We start from the raw sequence: 16,767 nt of genomic DNA, 5'->3' as shown, positions 1-16,767 counted from the left end.
GGGGTATCGCGGTGTTTTTCGATATCTAGGAGATGCTCTCCAATGCGTCTACGCAACTCGCGCTTTGTTTTCCCAATGTACTCCATGTGGCAAACACAAGTGATTTTGTATATCACCCCAACAGTTCTGCAAGAGATGAAATTTCTAATCTCAAAGTTTCGTTTAAGGTTTGTACTATAAAAAGTTTTTCCTGGGCTTATGTTACTGCAGGCCACGCACCCACTGCATCTAAAACAACCCACAGGCTGTCGTCCAAGCCACATACTTGGCTTCACTGGTGGTGCAAGATGGCTATGCACCAAAAGATCTTTAAGACTTTGTCCCTTCCTAAAGGTCACCTGTGGATGTTCGTGCAGGACTTCCCGGATATCAGGGTCCATGAGTAAAATGGGCCAATGTCGTTTTAGAATCTCTTTTTATTCCTTTGCGGAACCATCAAAAGTTGTGATAAATCTCACCTTCCTGTCACTTTCCTGTTTAATTTTAGGGATAAGTAGTGTCTCTCTTGGAGTATTCTTTGCCCTCCAGAAGGCTCCTCTCAAAACCAAATCGGGGTAACCCCTGGCCCTGAATCTTTGCCGGAGGTCTGCTGCTTGCCGTAGGAATTCTTGTTCCTCAGAACAGTTTCTGCGTAAACGCAGATACTGTCCATAAGGTATTCCCCTCTTTAGTGGCAGAGGGTGGCTACTCTGCCAGTGTAAGACAGAGTTTGTAGCAGTGGTCTTGCGGAAAACAGTTGTGGAGAGCTCACCACCAGGGTTCTTGGAAATGCGGACATCTAGAAAAGGCAGTGAACTCTCGCCAATCTCGTAGGTAAAACGGAGACCGATACTATTATTGTTAAGAGAGTCCACAAACCTTTTGAAATCCAGAGTGCCCGCATTCCAGACAATCAGGATGTCATCGATGTACCGGGCCCATAATGTGATGGGCCCGGTCATCGATTCACCTTCCCCAAAAACCACGGTCGCTTCCCACCAGCCCAGGAGCAGATTGGCATAAGACGGCGCACAGGAACAACCCATGGCCGTGCCCCTGAGCTGGTGGTAAACGCGACCGTCGAAGGTGAAGAAATTATGCGTCAACAGGAATTGAAGTAACCGCAAAACAAAAGCATTGTGCGCCAAATATTGTTGTCCTCGCATACTCAGGTAGTGACTAACGGCCCTAAGGCCCGCCTCATGAGGTATGGAGGAATACAATGCCTCCACATCTATACTCATCAGTAAGGAATGATCTTCAATATAGATCCCCTCCACCCGCTTCAGAAGATCCATCGTGTCGCGGGTGTATGAGGGGAGTGCAGTCACAAAGGGCATGAGGATCTGGTCCACGTATATCCCTATATTTTGGCAAATACTCCCGATACCGGCGATGATTGGTCTCCCCTTGAGTGGTCTTAGGCCTTTATGGACCTTGGGGAGACTGTAAAACGTGGCCATAACGGGGTGCCTAGGAAACATGAAGTCCAGCTCCTCTTGTGAAATAAGATTCTCCGCTTTCCCAGCCAGGAGAATCTCCCGTAGTTCAACTACATATGATGCCGTAGGATTGGACGTCAATAACTGGTAACTATTACTGTCTTTCAGAATATGCTCACACATAGATAAATAATCTGGTCGATTCATAATAACCGTATTTCCACCCTTATCAGATGATTTGATGACTATATCCTTGTCCTCTTTCAGGGACTTAATAGCACGATGTTCTTCAGATGAACTGGGCTATTTAAACCAGGAATGAACGCCAGGTTAGTTGGCGTCCCATATGCAGCTACACATATCGGTTTACTGCATATTCCTAAACCCCTCCATCTATGGGGTTGCCCACAGAGGAGCCGATTATCTTTGTGCACCTACTGACCACTTTTGACTGATTGTGTCATCTCTGGTCATCAGGTCTTTCTCACTTCATCTGTGATTGACCTATCTTCACTATTATATCATCTCTCCTGATGAACTGCCTAATGTCCTGGCAGTGAAACATGCGTGTAGGGACAATGCTCATGCATTAATTAGGGACATATAGTTTATAGAATTAGGGAAAGGTTCCGGACAGGGTCGTCCTTTCAAGGACGAGTGCCCTGTGGTCAGGTTGCTAACACATTTCTAGTTACTAGGGTACTGGCTAGACAGTTATAGGATTTCCTCAGGGACCCTACACACATGTGGTAAACTGTCAGCCCGTTATTATCCCCCTTTTGGTTCATCCGACCATCCATACAGGAAGAACGTCTACTGGATCATCGTGTGTTGAAGCAACTGACAACCAATCCTGGGTACCGGTAGGACACACTGGTTCACCCTTTAAGTGCCGCCGTGCACTTTAAATTTACTTTATCAATATACTGAGATGACCATGGGCCATAGCCATTGAGGGCCCAGCACCGTGTTCATCTCACTATATTTAAATATTTTTTCGCACATTGTATCAAGGATTTTAGAAAAATTGACCACTTGTTAATTTCCATAATCTCCCGCTGCCTCTCTTGTGTGGCCCGTGGTACAGGTAGTATTTCGGAAAATACTACCTTTGAGGTCCTTGCCCTCAGCTTTTGACCTAAATCCCTGAAATCATTTTTAAGGACTCTCCACCTACCCCTAACTTTGTCATTGGTTCCGATATGGACCAAGACCGCTGGATCTTCTCCAGCCCCTCCCAGTAATCTGTCAACCCGATCCGCGATGTGTCGAACTCTAGCGCCAGGAAGACAGCACACTGTTCGGCGATCACGGTCTTTGTGACAGATTTCCCTATCTGTTCCCCTAATAATTGAGTCTCCCACTACCAGCACCTGTCTGGCCTGCCCTGCTCTCCTGGGCCCCTGCTTACCGGAGCTGACATTCCCCTGACTGGCAGAGGAAGTGTCTGGCTGCAGCAGTGCCATCCCTGGACTGACATCCCCCTCATCTGCCAAACGTGCAAACTTGTTGGGGTGTGTCAGATCAGGGCTAGCCTCCCTGGGTGTGTTGGGGCAGCTGTCATGTGTATGGTTGTACACTAGGTATCAGTAAACTAGGTATCAGTAGAAGTATCAGAAAGAAAAAAAAACACTTTTAGAAAAGTTTATCCTGGGATTCGAACTCATGACCTCTACACATTAGAGGCAAGGCATTTACCCTCACAGCCATAAAAGCTGTTTAGGTAGTTTCTTAAAATAAAAATAAAAATAAGACTTCTACTTATACCTAGTGCACTGATACCTAGTGTACAACCATACACATGACAGCTGCCCCAACACACCCAGCTCTGCTACATCCATACACAGTGGGCAGCTGTCATGTGTATGCTTGTACACTAGGTATCAGTACACTAGGTATAAGTAGAGTTTTTTTTTTTTTTGTTTAAAGCAACTACCTAGACAGCTTTAATGGCTGTGAGGGTAAATGCCTTCCTCTGATGTGTAGAGGTCGTGAGTTCGAATCCCAGGACAAACTTTTCTAAAAGACATTCTAAATGATCTCGTAGTGAAGGAGATGATGTCATTAGGGGGCGGGGCGCCATGAGAGGAGGCAGTCGCAGGCAGCAGCACCACACGGACAGCTTCCTCACAACTGAAGCCGCCCCTCCTCCCTTAGCCTGCCCTGCACAGTGCGCTCCGTCTCCCCCTGTGAATCTGATTCTGATTCTGATTCAGCCGCGTTCTCCTGGCTTGAGGCTGAAAGGGAACGGCGTTCCTGCCATGAAAAAAGTGCAGGAACGCCGTTCCCATGCGTTCCGCCTCGACTCGACCCCTGCCTCTACCCCGCTTTCTTAATGTTACCCAGCTAGCTACCTCACTTTCCTCAGCCTCCTCTCTGTCACCCTCCCCCTCATCTACCCCAAAGAGTGCTTGCTCGGTGAGAAGCAAACTCTTTTGCAAATTGTCAATGCCTCTCAGTGTTGCAATTTGCCCATTTAGAGACTCGATTAGCGATTCCAAACGGGTAATTTGCTCACATCTTGAACAAAGATATGCACCCTTGAACTCCTGTTCCAGGACTGCATACATCATGCAAGATGTGCACTGGACTGCGTTGTCAATTTTGCAACACATACTAAATGGGGATTACACCAGCAAAGCAAAAAAATACAATATAATGTAGTACTAAGAAACTGGCTAATTACAGTCCCCCACTGAAGTCCCTGAATCTAAAGTCACTTAATCTTAAGTCACACACTTATGCAACCACACTTAAATCAACCACGCGTCGCGGTCAAACTCGCGTTATATATCTCCTTATATAACAAAATATAGATGCAGCTCACTACACCAGCCTGGTTTGTTTCCCCTCTGGAATCAAAGAGGTAGAATATCTGCTAGGAAACAACTGCTAAGGACAGGCAACAAGCAGAAGAGACTTGTTTGGGCTAAAGAACACAAGGAATGGACATTAGACCAGTGGAAATCTGTGCTTTGGTCTGAGGAGTCCAAATTTTAGATCTTTGGTTCCAAACACCGTGTCTTTGTGCGACGCAGAAAAGGTAAACGGATGGACTCTACATGCCTGGTTCCCATCGTGAAGCATGGAGGAGGAGGTGTGATGGTGTGGGGGTGCTTTGCTGGTGACACTGTTGGGGATTTAGTTTATTTATAAAATTGAAGGCATACTGAACCAGCTTGGCTACCTAAGCATCTCGCAGCGGCATGCTATTCCATCCGGTTTGCGTTTAGTTGGACCATCTTTTTTTTTTCAACAGGACTATGACCCCAAACACACCTCCAGGCTGTGTAAGGGCTATTTGACCATGAAGGAGAGTGATGGGGTGCTGCGCCAGATGACCTGGCCTCCACAGTCACCGGACCTGAACCCAATCGAGATGGTTTGGGGTGAGCTAGACCGCAGAGTGAAGGCAAAAGGGCCAACAAGTGCTAAGAATCTCGGGGAACTCCTTCAAGACTGTTGGAAGACCATTTCAGGTGACTACCTCTTGAAGCTCATCAAGAGAATGCCAAGAGTGTGCAAAGCAGTAATCAAAGCAAAAGGTGGCTACTTTGAAGAACCTAGAATATGACATATTTTCAGTTGTTTCACACTTTTTTGTTATGTATATAATTCCATATGTATATAATGTGTTAATTCATAGTTTTGATGCCTTCAGTGTGAATCTACAATTTTCATAGTCATGAAAATAAAGAAAACTCTTTGAATGAGAAGGTGTGTCCAAACTTTTGGTCTGTACTGTAGGTATGAGCCTATTATTGTATAATTACTGCATGAGCGATTATCTTTCAGCTGGCAACAAGTTATTTAACTCCAACTGGTGCGATGAGTTGCTTATCATTTCTTAAACAACCATGTCGAAAGACACATCTTGTGGACGTGGAAAAGATGTTGGTCTGTTTGCAAAAACTACTAAAATTGGGTTAAGAACTGTCCAACGTATTATAAAAAACTGGAAGGATCGTATTTGAGGAAGAAATGTGGCCGGAAAAAAATCCTGAATGATCGTGATTTAGCAATCACTTAAACATTTGGTGAAATCAAATCAAAGAAAAACAACAGAACTCAGGGCTATGTTTAATAGTAAAAGTAAGAGCATTTCCACACGCACAATGCAAAGGGAACTCAAGGGATTGGGACTGAATAGCTGTGTAGCTGTAAGAAAACCACTAATCAGTGAGGCAAACCAGAAAAAAAGGCTTCAATTTGCTAGGGAGCATAAAGATTGGACTCTGGAGCAATGGAAGAAGGTCATGTGGTCTGATGAGTCCAGATTTTCACTGGGATCATTTTAAGTTGCCATGTCACATTTGAAGACCCCCTGATGCACCCCTAGAGTAGAAACTCCAAAAAAGTGACCCCATTTTGGAAACTACACCCCTCAAGGTATTCAAAACTGATTTTACAAACTGTGTTAACCCTTTAGGTGTTCCACAAGAATTAAAGGGAAATGTAGATGAAATTTCAGAATTTCACTTTTTTGGCAGATTTTCCATTTTAATACCTTTTATCACTAACAAAGCAAGGGTAAACAGCTAAACAAAACACAATATTTATTACCCTGATTCTGTAGTTTACAGAAACACCCCATTTGTGATTGTAAACTGCTGTATGGGCACACGGCAGGGCGCAGACGGAAAGATGCACCATGTGGTTTTTGGAGGGCAGATTTCACTGCGATTATTTTAAGTTGCCATGTCACATTCGAAGACCCCCTGATCCACCACAAGAGTAGAGACTCCAAAAAAGTGACCCCATTTTGGAAACTACAGGCTAAGGTGTCAGTTTTGTTGGTACTATTTTAAGGTACATATGATTTTTGGTTGCTCTATATTACACTTTTTGTAAGGCAAGGTGACAAAAAAATAGTTTGGGCACTGTTTTTATTTTTTTTACAATGTTCATCTGACAGGTTAGAACATGTGCTATTTTTTTAGAGCAGGGTGTTACAGATGCAACAATACATAATATGATTTTTTAGTGTCTCCATATTCTGAAAGCCATACTTTTTTTTTTTTCAGCAACTGTCTTATGTAGGGGCTCATTTTTTGCGGGATGAGATGAAGGTTTGATTGGTACTATTTTGGGGTGCGTATAACTTTTCGATTGCTTGGTATTACACTTTTTGTGATGTAAGGTGACAAAAAATAGCTTTTTTTTTTACACCTTTTTTTATTTAATTTTGTTTACGGTGTTCATCTGAGGGGTTAGGTTATGTGATAATTTAATAGACCTGGTTCTTACGGACACAGCGATACCTAATATGTCTACTTTTTATATTTTTATTTTCACTTTTAACACAATAAAAGCATTTTTCAAAACAAACAAAAAATCATGTTTTAGTGTCTCCATATTCTGAGAGCCATAGTGTTTTTATTTTTTGCTCGATTGTTTTATGTAGGGACTCATTTTTTGGCAGGATGAGGTGACGATTTGATTGGTACTATGTTGGGGGGCATACACCCTTTTGATCACTTGGTGTTGCACTTTTTGTGATGTAAGGTGACTGTTTTCGCAGTTTTTATTTTACTTTTTTCTACATCATTCAGGTGAGGGGGTGGATCATGTGATATTAACACGCCTTTAAAAATTGCCCTTACTAGTTTACTGTTTCTAATAGACTGTGACCCTATTTAAAAATCTTAGCTAGTTTTTGATCTATTGCTGCTGTTATTATCTTTCACAGCAGCCCTGAATGGTTTGAAACACTGTAGCTATTTAGCCCTGTGCACTTGGGCTGGCTACATTTTACTCCACTGACATTCTAATTGCTTTCTTTTTTTAGACTACCTGCTCGCCACTGAACCAAAAACCACACATAGACAAACGCCCTGCTTCCTAACATGTTTCGCTGGAAAACAAGCATCTTCAGGGTATAATACAGGCATGTGTGTAGGTATATGACATCATAATTTTCCAGCGTACTACGCTGGTTTTTACTCCCAGTGTACTCCAATATTTCACAAACCTGCTCTGCCACTGGTCAGTCCTGTCTCCTTTTTAAAGGAGTGTTATTTAAAAGTTGTGTTTTAATTAGCAGCACATGAAAAGGACGGAATATGGTCTAAAGACCAATTGTTTAAGTGAGACTATGAAAGTATACATCCTACATAGGCCTCATGCACACGACCGTTTTGTGCATCCGTGGCCGTTGTGCCGTTTTCCGTTTTTTTTCGCTGACCCATTGACTTTCAATGGGTCCGTGGAAAAATCTGAAAATGCACCGTTTTGCATCCGAGACCGTGATCCATGTTTCCTGTCCGTCAAAAGAATACGACCTGTCCTATTTTTTTGACGGACAACGGTTCACGGACCCATTCAAGTCAATGGGTCCGTGAAAGAACACGGATGCACACAAGATTGGCATCCGTGTCCGTGATCCGTGGCCGTAGGTTACTTTCATACAGACGGATCCGAAGATCCGTCTGCATAAAAGCTTTTTCAGAGGTGAGTTTTCACTTCGTGAAAACTCAGATCCGACAGTATATTCTAACACAGAGGCGTTCCCATGGTGATGGGGACGCTTCAGGTTAGAATATACTGAAAAACGGTGTACATGACTGCCCCCTGCTGCCTGGCAGGTGCTGCCAGGCAGCAGGGTGCAGATCCCCCCCCCCCTGTTTTTAACTCATTGGTGGCCAGTGCGCCGCCCCCCCCCCCTCCCCTGTAGTTAACGCATTGGTGGCCAGTGCGGCCGCCCCCCCCCCCCCCTCCCTCCCCTGTCCTCCCTCCCCTGTAGTTAACTCATTGGTGGCCAGTGGGCCCTCTCCCTTCCCTCCCCCTCCTAATTAAAATCGCCCCCCCTATCATTGGTGGCAGTGGAGAGTACCGATCGGAGTCCCAGTGTAATCTCTGGGGCTCCGATCGGTAACCATGGCAACCGGGACGCTACTGCAGTCCCGGTTGCCATGGTTACTTAGCAATTTGTAGAAGCTTCATACTTACCTGCGAGCAGCGATGTCTGTGACCAGCCGGGAGCTCCTCCTACTGGTAAGTGACAGGTCATTAGGCAATGCGCCGCACAGACCTGTCACTTACCAGTAGGAGGAGCTCCCGGCCGGTCACAGACATCGCAGCTCGCAGGTAAGTATGAAGCTTCTACAAATTGCTAAGCAACCATGGCAACCGGGACTGCAGTAGCGTCCCGGTTGCCATGGTTACCGATCGGAGCCCCAGCGATTACACTGGGACTCCGATCGGTACTCTCCACTGCCACCAATGATAGGGGGGGGCGAATTTAATTAGGAGGGGGAGGGAGGGGAGAGGGCCCACTGGCCACCAACAAGTTAACTACAGGGGAGGGAGGGGGGCCCACTGGACACCAATGAGTTAACTACAGGGGAGGGAGGGGGGGCCCACTGGACACCAATGAGTTAACTACAGGGGAGGGAGGGGGGGCCCACTGGACACCAATGAGTTAACTACAGGGGAGGGAGGGGGGCCCACTGGACACCAATGAGTTAAAAACAGGGGGGGGGGGGGGTCTGCACCCTGCTGCCTGGCAGCACCTGCCAGGCAGCAGGGGGCAGTCATGTACACAGTTTTTCAGTATATTCTAACCTGAAGCGTCCCCATCACCATGGGAACGCCTGTGTTAGAATATACTGTCGGATCTGAGTTTCACGATGTAGCTCATATCCGACAGTATATTCTAACATAGAGGCGTTCCCATGGTGATGGGGACGCTTCAAGTAATGTTCGGGTGTCCGCTTGTGAGCTCCGTTTGAAGGGGCTCACAAGCGGACCTGAACGCAACCGTCCAGCCCTAATGCATTCTGAGTGGACGCGGATCCGCTCAGAATGCATCAGTCTGGCAGAGTTCAGCCTCCGCTCTGCTCAGCAGGCGGACACCTGAACTCTGCTTGCAGCGTTCGGGTGTCCGCCTGGCCGTGCGGAGGCAAGCGGATCCGTCCAGACTTACATTGTAAGTCAATGGGGACGGATCCGTTTGAAGATGACACACTGTGGCTTAATTTTCAAACGGATCCGTCCCCCATTGACTTTCAATGTAAAGTCTGGACGGATCCGTCTGAGGCTACTTTCACACTTAGAAATGTTTTAACAATATAATGCAGACGGATCCGTACTGAACGGAGCCACCGTCTGCATTATATGAACGCAAGTGTGAAAGTAAAGGGACTCCTGACTTTACATTGAAAGTCAATGGGGACGGATCCGTTTGCAATTGCACCATATTGTGTCAACGTCAAACGGATCCGTCCCCATTGACTTGCATTGTAATTCAGGACGGATCCATTTGGCTCCGCACGGCCAGGCGGACACCAAAACGATCATGTCCGTGGATCCTCCAAAAATCAAGGAAGACCCACGGACGAAAAAACGGTCACGGATCACGGACCTACGGACCTTAAAAAAAAACGGTCATGTGCATGAGGCCATATGCTGAGAGGTCCTATTATTTTTCTATAATTGAAAAAGTTATTTTGGGAATACTTTATTTTTTTATTATGAAAAACACTTTTTTATACTTTTCCTTCTACTTTTTATTTTTGTCCCACTCTGGGACTTCAACTTCTGGCATTTGATGCCCTCTGCAAAGCATTACAATACAACCTGTATTGTAATGCATTGGCTGTCAGCTTTTATGCTGACAGCCTGCCTGTGAGACCCAGCCTAAGGCTGGGTTCACACTTGAGCGTTGCGCAAACGCGCGTTTTACGCGCGTTTTTGACGCGCATTTTTATGCGCGTTTTTGTAATAGTAAACGCGCGTTTGACGCGCGTTTGTGTGATTCACTACAGTGTCCTATGGCCACAAACGCCCCAAAAGTCGCTCATGTACTTTTTGGAGCGTCGGGCGTTTTACAGCGCGATCGTACGCGCTGTAAAACGCCCAAGTGTGAACCATTCCCATAGGGAATCATTGGTTTCTCCTTGTTGAGCGTTTTACAGCGCGTAGGAACGCGCTGTAAAACGCTCAAGTGTGAACCCAGCCTAAGGGCTGGATCTCACAGGCTTCTGTAGAAGGCAAGCCCTGATGCCTATGGAAGGCATCGGGCTTTCCTTCTCTGCCATTAGGTTCCCACCACGGCAGCAAGGGGACCCGATGGAGATGCAGAGGGCATGCATACCCTCCGCAAACCCTCGGCATGCCACGGTCATCTTTGACCGCAGCATACAAGGGGTTAATACACCGGCATCAGTATTTTCACCGATGCTGGCATATGCAGCAGGGGCCCGGCTGTCAGTGACTGCCGGGTCCATACCGCTGATCGGGTGGGTGCAGCTCCTGCACCCGCCCGATCAGCCTGCCATACATGTACAGCGCTGGTCCTTATATTAACCTCTTAAGGACACATGACGTACCGGTACGTCATGATGTCCTGGTACTTAAGGACACATGACGTACCGGTACGTCATGAATGGTTCCGATCACCGCCGCTCGGCGGGCGGTGATCGGAACCCGGTGCCTGCTCAAATCATTGAGCAGGCACCTGGGGCAAATGCGCCGGGGGGTCCTGTGACCCCCCCATGTCGGCGATCGCAGAAAACCGCAGGTCAATTCAGACCTGCGGTTTTCTGCGTTTCCGGGTTATTCGGGTCTCTGAAGACCCGATAACCCGGAACAGGATGGTGATGGTGGTGTGATTTCACTCCACCAATCACCATCCAGCGATCCTGAGTGGTGATGGTGACATCACCACTCAGGATCGCTTTCTGATTGGTCAGGGGGCGGTCCGGCGGCAGATTCAAAAGAGGCAGGCGCTCCTCTCCTCCTCCTTTTGTGTTCCGGAGCCGGAGGAGAGAGGAGCTGCCTGCACGTCGTCAGTCTGTGCCAGCATCGCCCCATCTGTGCCGCCCAGGACCCGATCTGTGCCCCAGCACCCCCCATCAGGTACATAGGGACAGCTAGGGAAAGTTTGGGTTAGGCAGGGAAAAAAAGGGAAAGTTAGTTTTTTTTCACTTTTCATTGCATCACCCTAGTTAGGGTGTCTGGGGTCCACAGCACAGCTGTGTGACCCTAGACCCCCCAGGGGTGCTGCCACTTGCCCCCCCCTGCCCCCCTCCCCCCCCCCACTTTTTTGGGGTGCAGGATTTTTTTTTTTTTTTTTGTGTTCGCTGACTGTGACCGGCACTCTTAGTTCGGACGGTTGATCAGCGGTTTTGAATTTTTTTTTCCACATTTTTTGGCCTTTTTTTTAGTCAGTTTATTTTTTTATTTTTTTCAGTTTTAGGGTGAGTTCGTGAACACCCGTGCCCCCACACACACGCACACAAAATAAAGAGTTACACACACGCACATATACACGCAGACACACACTCCCCTATGGCCCGCCGGACGTTCTCGGCCGAGGAGGCATACGCCCAGCTTGCCTCCGAATCCGAGAGTCCCAGTGAGGATGAGGATGACCCCACATTCCTGTTGTCATCCGCATCCTCCTCATCATCTAGCGATGATGATGAGCCCCCAAGGTGGCGGAGACGCCGCCAGGCGGAGCAAGGGGACCGCCATGTTAGGGACCCTGTGGCCCAGCCTAGTACGAGCAGCTCTGGGGCTCGTACTGGTTTTCCGGCCCACCAGTTAAATCCACCGGAGCACCCTGCCGGTGAATTTGTCTGGTGTAGCCCAGAGCGATACGAGCCCGTGATTCCTGATTTTGTAGGCCAATCAGGAATCCAGATTTCCACAGTGGGCTACACTGAATATGACTTTTTTCGTCATTTTTTCAGTGACCCACTGGTAAATCTGATGGTGGAGCAGACGAATCTGTACGCCCAACAGTTCGTCGCTCAACACCCGGGCTCCTTTTTGGCCAGGCCCGGTGGCTGGACGCCGGTCAGTGCAGCCGAAATGAGGACATTTTGGGGCCTCGTGCTGCATATGGGCCTGGTCAAGAAACCCAGTGTCAGGCTGTACTGGAGTGGGGACGTCCTATACCAGACCCCACTTTACAGTACAGCCATGACACGCTCCCGGTTTGAGGCCATTCGGAAATGTCTGCATTATTCCGATAATGCAGCATGTCCCCCCCGAGGTGATCCTGCCCATGACCGTCTGTACAAGATACGGCCGGTCATCGATCACTTTGGGGCCAAATTCATGGAGGCCTATGTACCTGGAAGAGAGGTCGCGGTTGATGAGTCTCTCATTGCGTTCAAGGGGAGACTCATTTTCCGCCAGTATGTGCCCACCAAGCGAGCGAGGTATGGCGTGAAGCTATACAAAATTTGTGAGAGTACCTCAGGGTACACTTACAAATTTCGTATATACGAGGGGCGAGATTCCCGGATTCAACCCCCAGAATGTCCCCCCACTCTGGGTGTTACCGGGAAACTTGTGTGGGACCTTATGTTCCCACTGCTGGATAAGGGTTACCACCTTTACGTGGATAACTTTTATACCAGTATCCCCTTGTTCCAGTCCCTTGCCGCCAGATCCACGTTCGCTTGTGGGACCGTGCGGAAAAATCAATGCGGCCTCCCTGCCCTCCCCCTCCAGGTACCTATCCCCAGGGGTGAGACCCGTGCCCTTACCACTGGAAACCTGTTGCTGGTCAGGTATAAGGACAAGAGGGATGTCCTTATGCTGTCCACAATTCATGGTAACGGCATCACCCCTGTCCCTGTGCGAGGTACCGCGGCAACGGTCCTCAAGCCCGATTGTATCGTCGCCTACAATCGGTATATGGGAGGAGTTGATCTCTCTGATCAAGTCCTCAAGCCATATAACGCCATGCGCAAAACCCGGGCATGGTACAAAAAAGTTGCGGTCTACTTGGTGCAGGTTGCCATGTACAACTCTTTTGTACTATCCCGAAGCGCTGGCAGCACAGGGACATTCCTCCAGTTCTATGAGGCAGTCCTCAAGGCCCTGATCTTTTCGGACCGGGAAAGAGCAGGCCGGAGTACCTCGGGAACTGTAGGCGCCCGGATCGTCCCTGGCCAACACTTTCCAGGTGTGGTCCCCCATACTGGAAAGAAGGGACGAACCCAAAAAAGGTGCAGAGTGTGTCACAGGAGGGGGATACGGAAGGACACCACAACTCAATGTGACACGTGCCCCGATCATCCGGGCCTCTGCATTATTGGTTGCTTCAGGGAGTATCACACTTCCATGGAGTACTAAATTTATATCCCAATTTAGGACTGACATGGGATAAAAAAAAAAAATGGTTCTCAGACTTGAGACACCCAAAAAAACTATAATTTATTAAAAGTAGACATATTAGGTATCGCCGCGTCGGTAATAATCTCCTCTATAAAAATACCCCATGATCCAACCCCCCCAGATTAACACGGTCCAAAAAAAAAAAAAAAAGTGCAAAAAAAGATTTTTTTTTGTCACCAAACATAACAAAAAATGTAATAGCAAGCGATCAAAAAGTCATATAGCCCCCAAAATAGTGCCAGAAAAACCGTCCGCTCGTCCCGCAAAAAATGAGCCCCCACATAAGATAATCAGATAAAAAATAAATAAAATAAATGACACCTAGACTTTAGAGATACCAAAAAAATGTTTGGGTATCAAAAAGGATAATATAGTCAAAAACCTAAATAATTATAAAAAAAAGTAGACTTATTAGGTATCGCCGCGTCCGTAAGAATCCCCTCTATAAAAATATCCCATGACCCAACCCCCCAGATTAACACGGTTAAAAAAAAAAAATGAAAACGGTGCCAAAAACTCCATTTTTGGCACTTTTTCATTTCAATCCGTTTTTTTCGGTAACAAAACAAGGGTTAACAACCAAACAAAAGTTAATATTTATTACCCTGATACTGCAGTTTACAGAAATGCCATATTTGTGGTCGTAAACTGCTGTATCAGTAAAAGGGAGACCGCAAAAGGAAAGGACCGACATGGTTTCTGGAAGGCCGATTTTGATGGCCTTTTTTATTGACACCATGTCCCTTTTGAAGCCCCCCTGATGCCCCCCTAGAGTAAAAACTCCCTAAAAGTGACCCCATATAAGAAACTACACCCCTCAAGGTATTCAAAACTGATTATACAAACTTTATTAACCCTTTAGGTGTTCCTCAACAGTTAATGGCAAATGGAGATGAAATTTCAGAATCTCAATTTTTGGTAACCTTGCCTCACAAAAATGTAATATAGAGCAACCAAAAATCATATGTACCCTAAAAATAGTCCCCCAAATAATGCCACCTTATCCCATAGTTTCCAAAATGGGGTCACTTTTAGGGAGTTTCTACTCCAGGGGTGCATCAGGGGGGTTGAAACAGGACACGGTGTAAATAAACCGGTCTATAAAAATCAGCCCTCCAAAAACCAAACTGCGCACCTTTCCCTCTACGCCCCGCTGTGTGGCCGTACAGTAGTTTACGGCCACATATTGGGTGTTTCTGTAAACGGCAGAGTCAGGGCAATAAAGATACAGTCTTGTTTGGCTGTTAACCCTTGCTTTGTTAGTGGAAAAAATGGGTTAAAATGGAAAATTAGACAAAAAAATCTAATTCTCAAATTTCATCCCCATTTGTCAATAACTCTTGCGCAACACCTAAAGGGTTAACGACGTATGTAAAATCAGTTTTGAATACCTTGAGGGGTGTACTTTCTTAGATGGGGTCACTTTTAGGGAGTTTCTACTCCAGGGGTGCATCAGGGGGGTTGAAACAGGACACGGTGTAAATAAACCGGTCCATAAAAATCAGCCCTCCAAAAACCATACGGCGCACCTTTCACTCTACGCCCCGCTGTGTGGCCGTACAGTAGTTTACGGCCACATATTGGGTGTTTCTGTAAACGGCAGAGTCAGGGCAATAAAGATACAGTCTTGTTTGGCTGTTAACCCTTGCTTTGTTAGTGGAAAAAATGGGTTAAAACTGAAAATTAGACCAAAAAATCTAATTCTCAAATTTCATCCCCATTTGTCAATAACTCTTGCGCAACACCTAAAGGGTTAACGACGTATATAAAATCAGTTTTGAATACCTTGAGGGGTGTACTTTCTTAGATGGGGTCACTTTTAGGGAGTTTCTACTCCAGGGGTGCATCAGGGGGGTTGAAACAGGACACGGTGTAAATAAACCGGTCCATAAAAATCAGCCCTCCAAAAACCATACGGCGCACCTTTCACTCTACGCCCCGCTGTGTGGCCGTACAGTAGTTTACGGCCACATATTGGGTGTTTCTGTAAACGGCAGAGTCAGGGCAATAAAGATACAGTCTTGTTTGGCTGTTAACCCTTGCTTTGTTAGTGGAAAAAATGGGTTAAAATGGAAAATTAGACAAAAAAATCTAATTGTCAAATTTCATCCCCATTTGTCAATAACTCTTGCGCAACGCCTAAAGGGTTAACGACGTATGTAAAATCAGTTTTGAATACCTTGAGGGGTGTACTTTCTTAGATGGGGTCACTTTTAGGGAGTTTCTACTCTAGGGGTGCATCAGGGGGCTTCAAATGGGACATGGTGTAAATAAACCAGTCCATAAAAATCAGCCTTCCAAAAACCATACGGCGCACCTTTCACTCTACGCCCCGCTGTGTGGCCGTACAGTAGTTTACGGCCACATATTGGGTGTTTCTGTAAACGGCAGAGTCAGGGCAATAAAGATACAGTCTTGTTTGGCTGTTAACCCTTGCTTTGTTAGTGGAAAAAATGGGTTAAAATGGAAAATTAGACAAAAAAATCTAATTGTCAAATTTCATCCCCATTTGTCAATAACTCTTGCGCAACGCCTAAAGGGTTAACGACGTATGTAAAATCAGTTTTGAATACCTTGAGGGGTGTACTTTCTTAGATGGGGTCACTTTTAGGGAGTTTCTACTCTAGGGGTGCATCAGGGGGCTTCAAATGGGACATGGTGTAAATAAACCAGTCCATAAAAATCAGCCTTCCAAAAACCATACGGCACACCTTTCACTCTACGCCCCGCTGTGTGGCCGTACAGTAGTTTACGGCCACATATTGGGTGTTTCTGTAAACGGCAGAGTCAGGGCAATAAAGATACAGTCTTGTTTGGCTGTTAACCCTTGCTTTGTTAGTGGAAAAAATGGGTTAAAATGGAAAATTAGACAAAAAAATGAAATTCTCAAATTTCTTCCCCATTTGCCAATAACTCTTGTGCAACACCTAAAGGGTTAACGACGTATGTAAAATCAGTTTTGAATACCTTGAGGGGTGTAGTTTCTTAGATGGGGTCATTTTTGGGAGGTTTCTATTATCTAAGCCTCACAATATGACTTCAAACCTGAACTGGTCCATAAAAAGTGGGATTTTGAAGATTTCTGAAAAATTTCAAAATTTGCTTCTAAACTTCTAAGCCTTGTAACATCCCCAAAAAATAAAATATCATTCCCAAAATGCTACAAACATGAAGTAGACATATGGGGAATGTAAAGTCATCACAATTTTTGGGG

Source organism: Bufo gargarizans, chromosome 6 (genome assembly GCF_014858855.1).
Source record: "Bufo gargarizans isolate SCDJY-AF-19 chromosome 6, ASM1485885v1, whole genome shotgun sequence".
NCBI classification, from domain to species: Eukaryota; Metazoa; Chordata; class Amphibia; order Anura; family Bufonidae; genus Bufo; species Bufo gargarizans.
The sequence above is the reverse complement of the archived record's forward strand: the minus strand, read 5'-3'. Positions refer to the sequence as shown.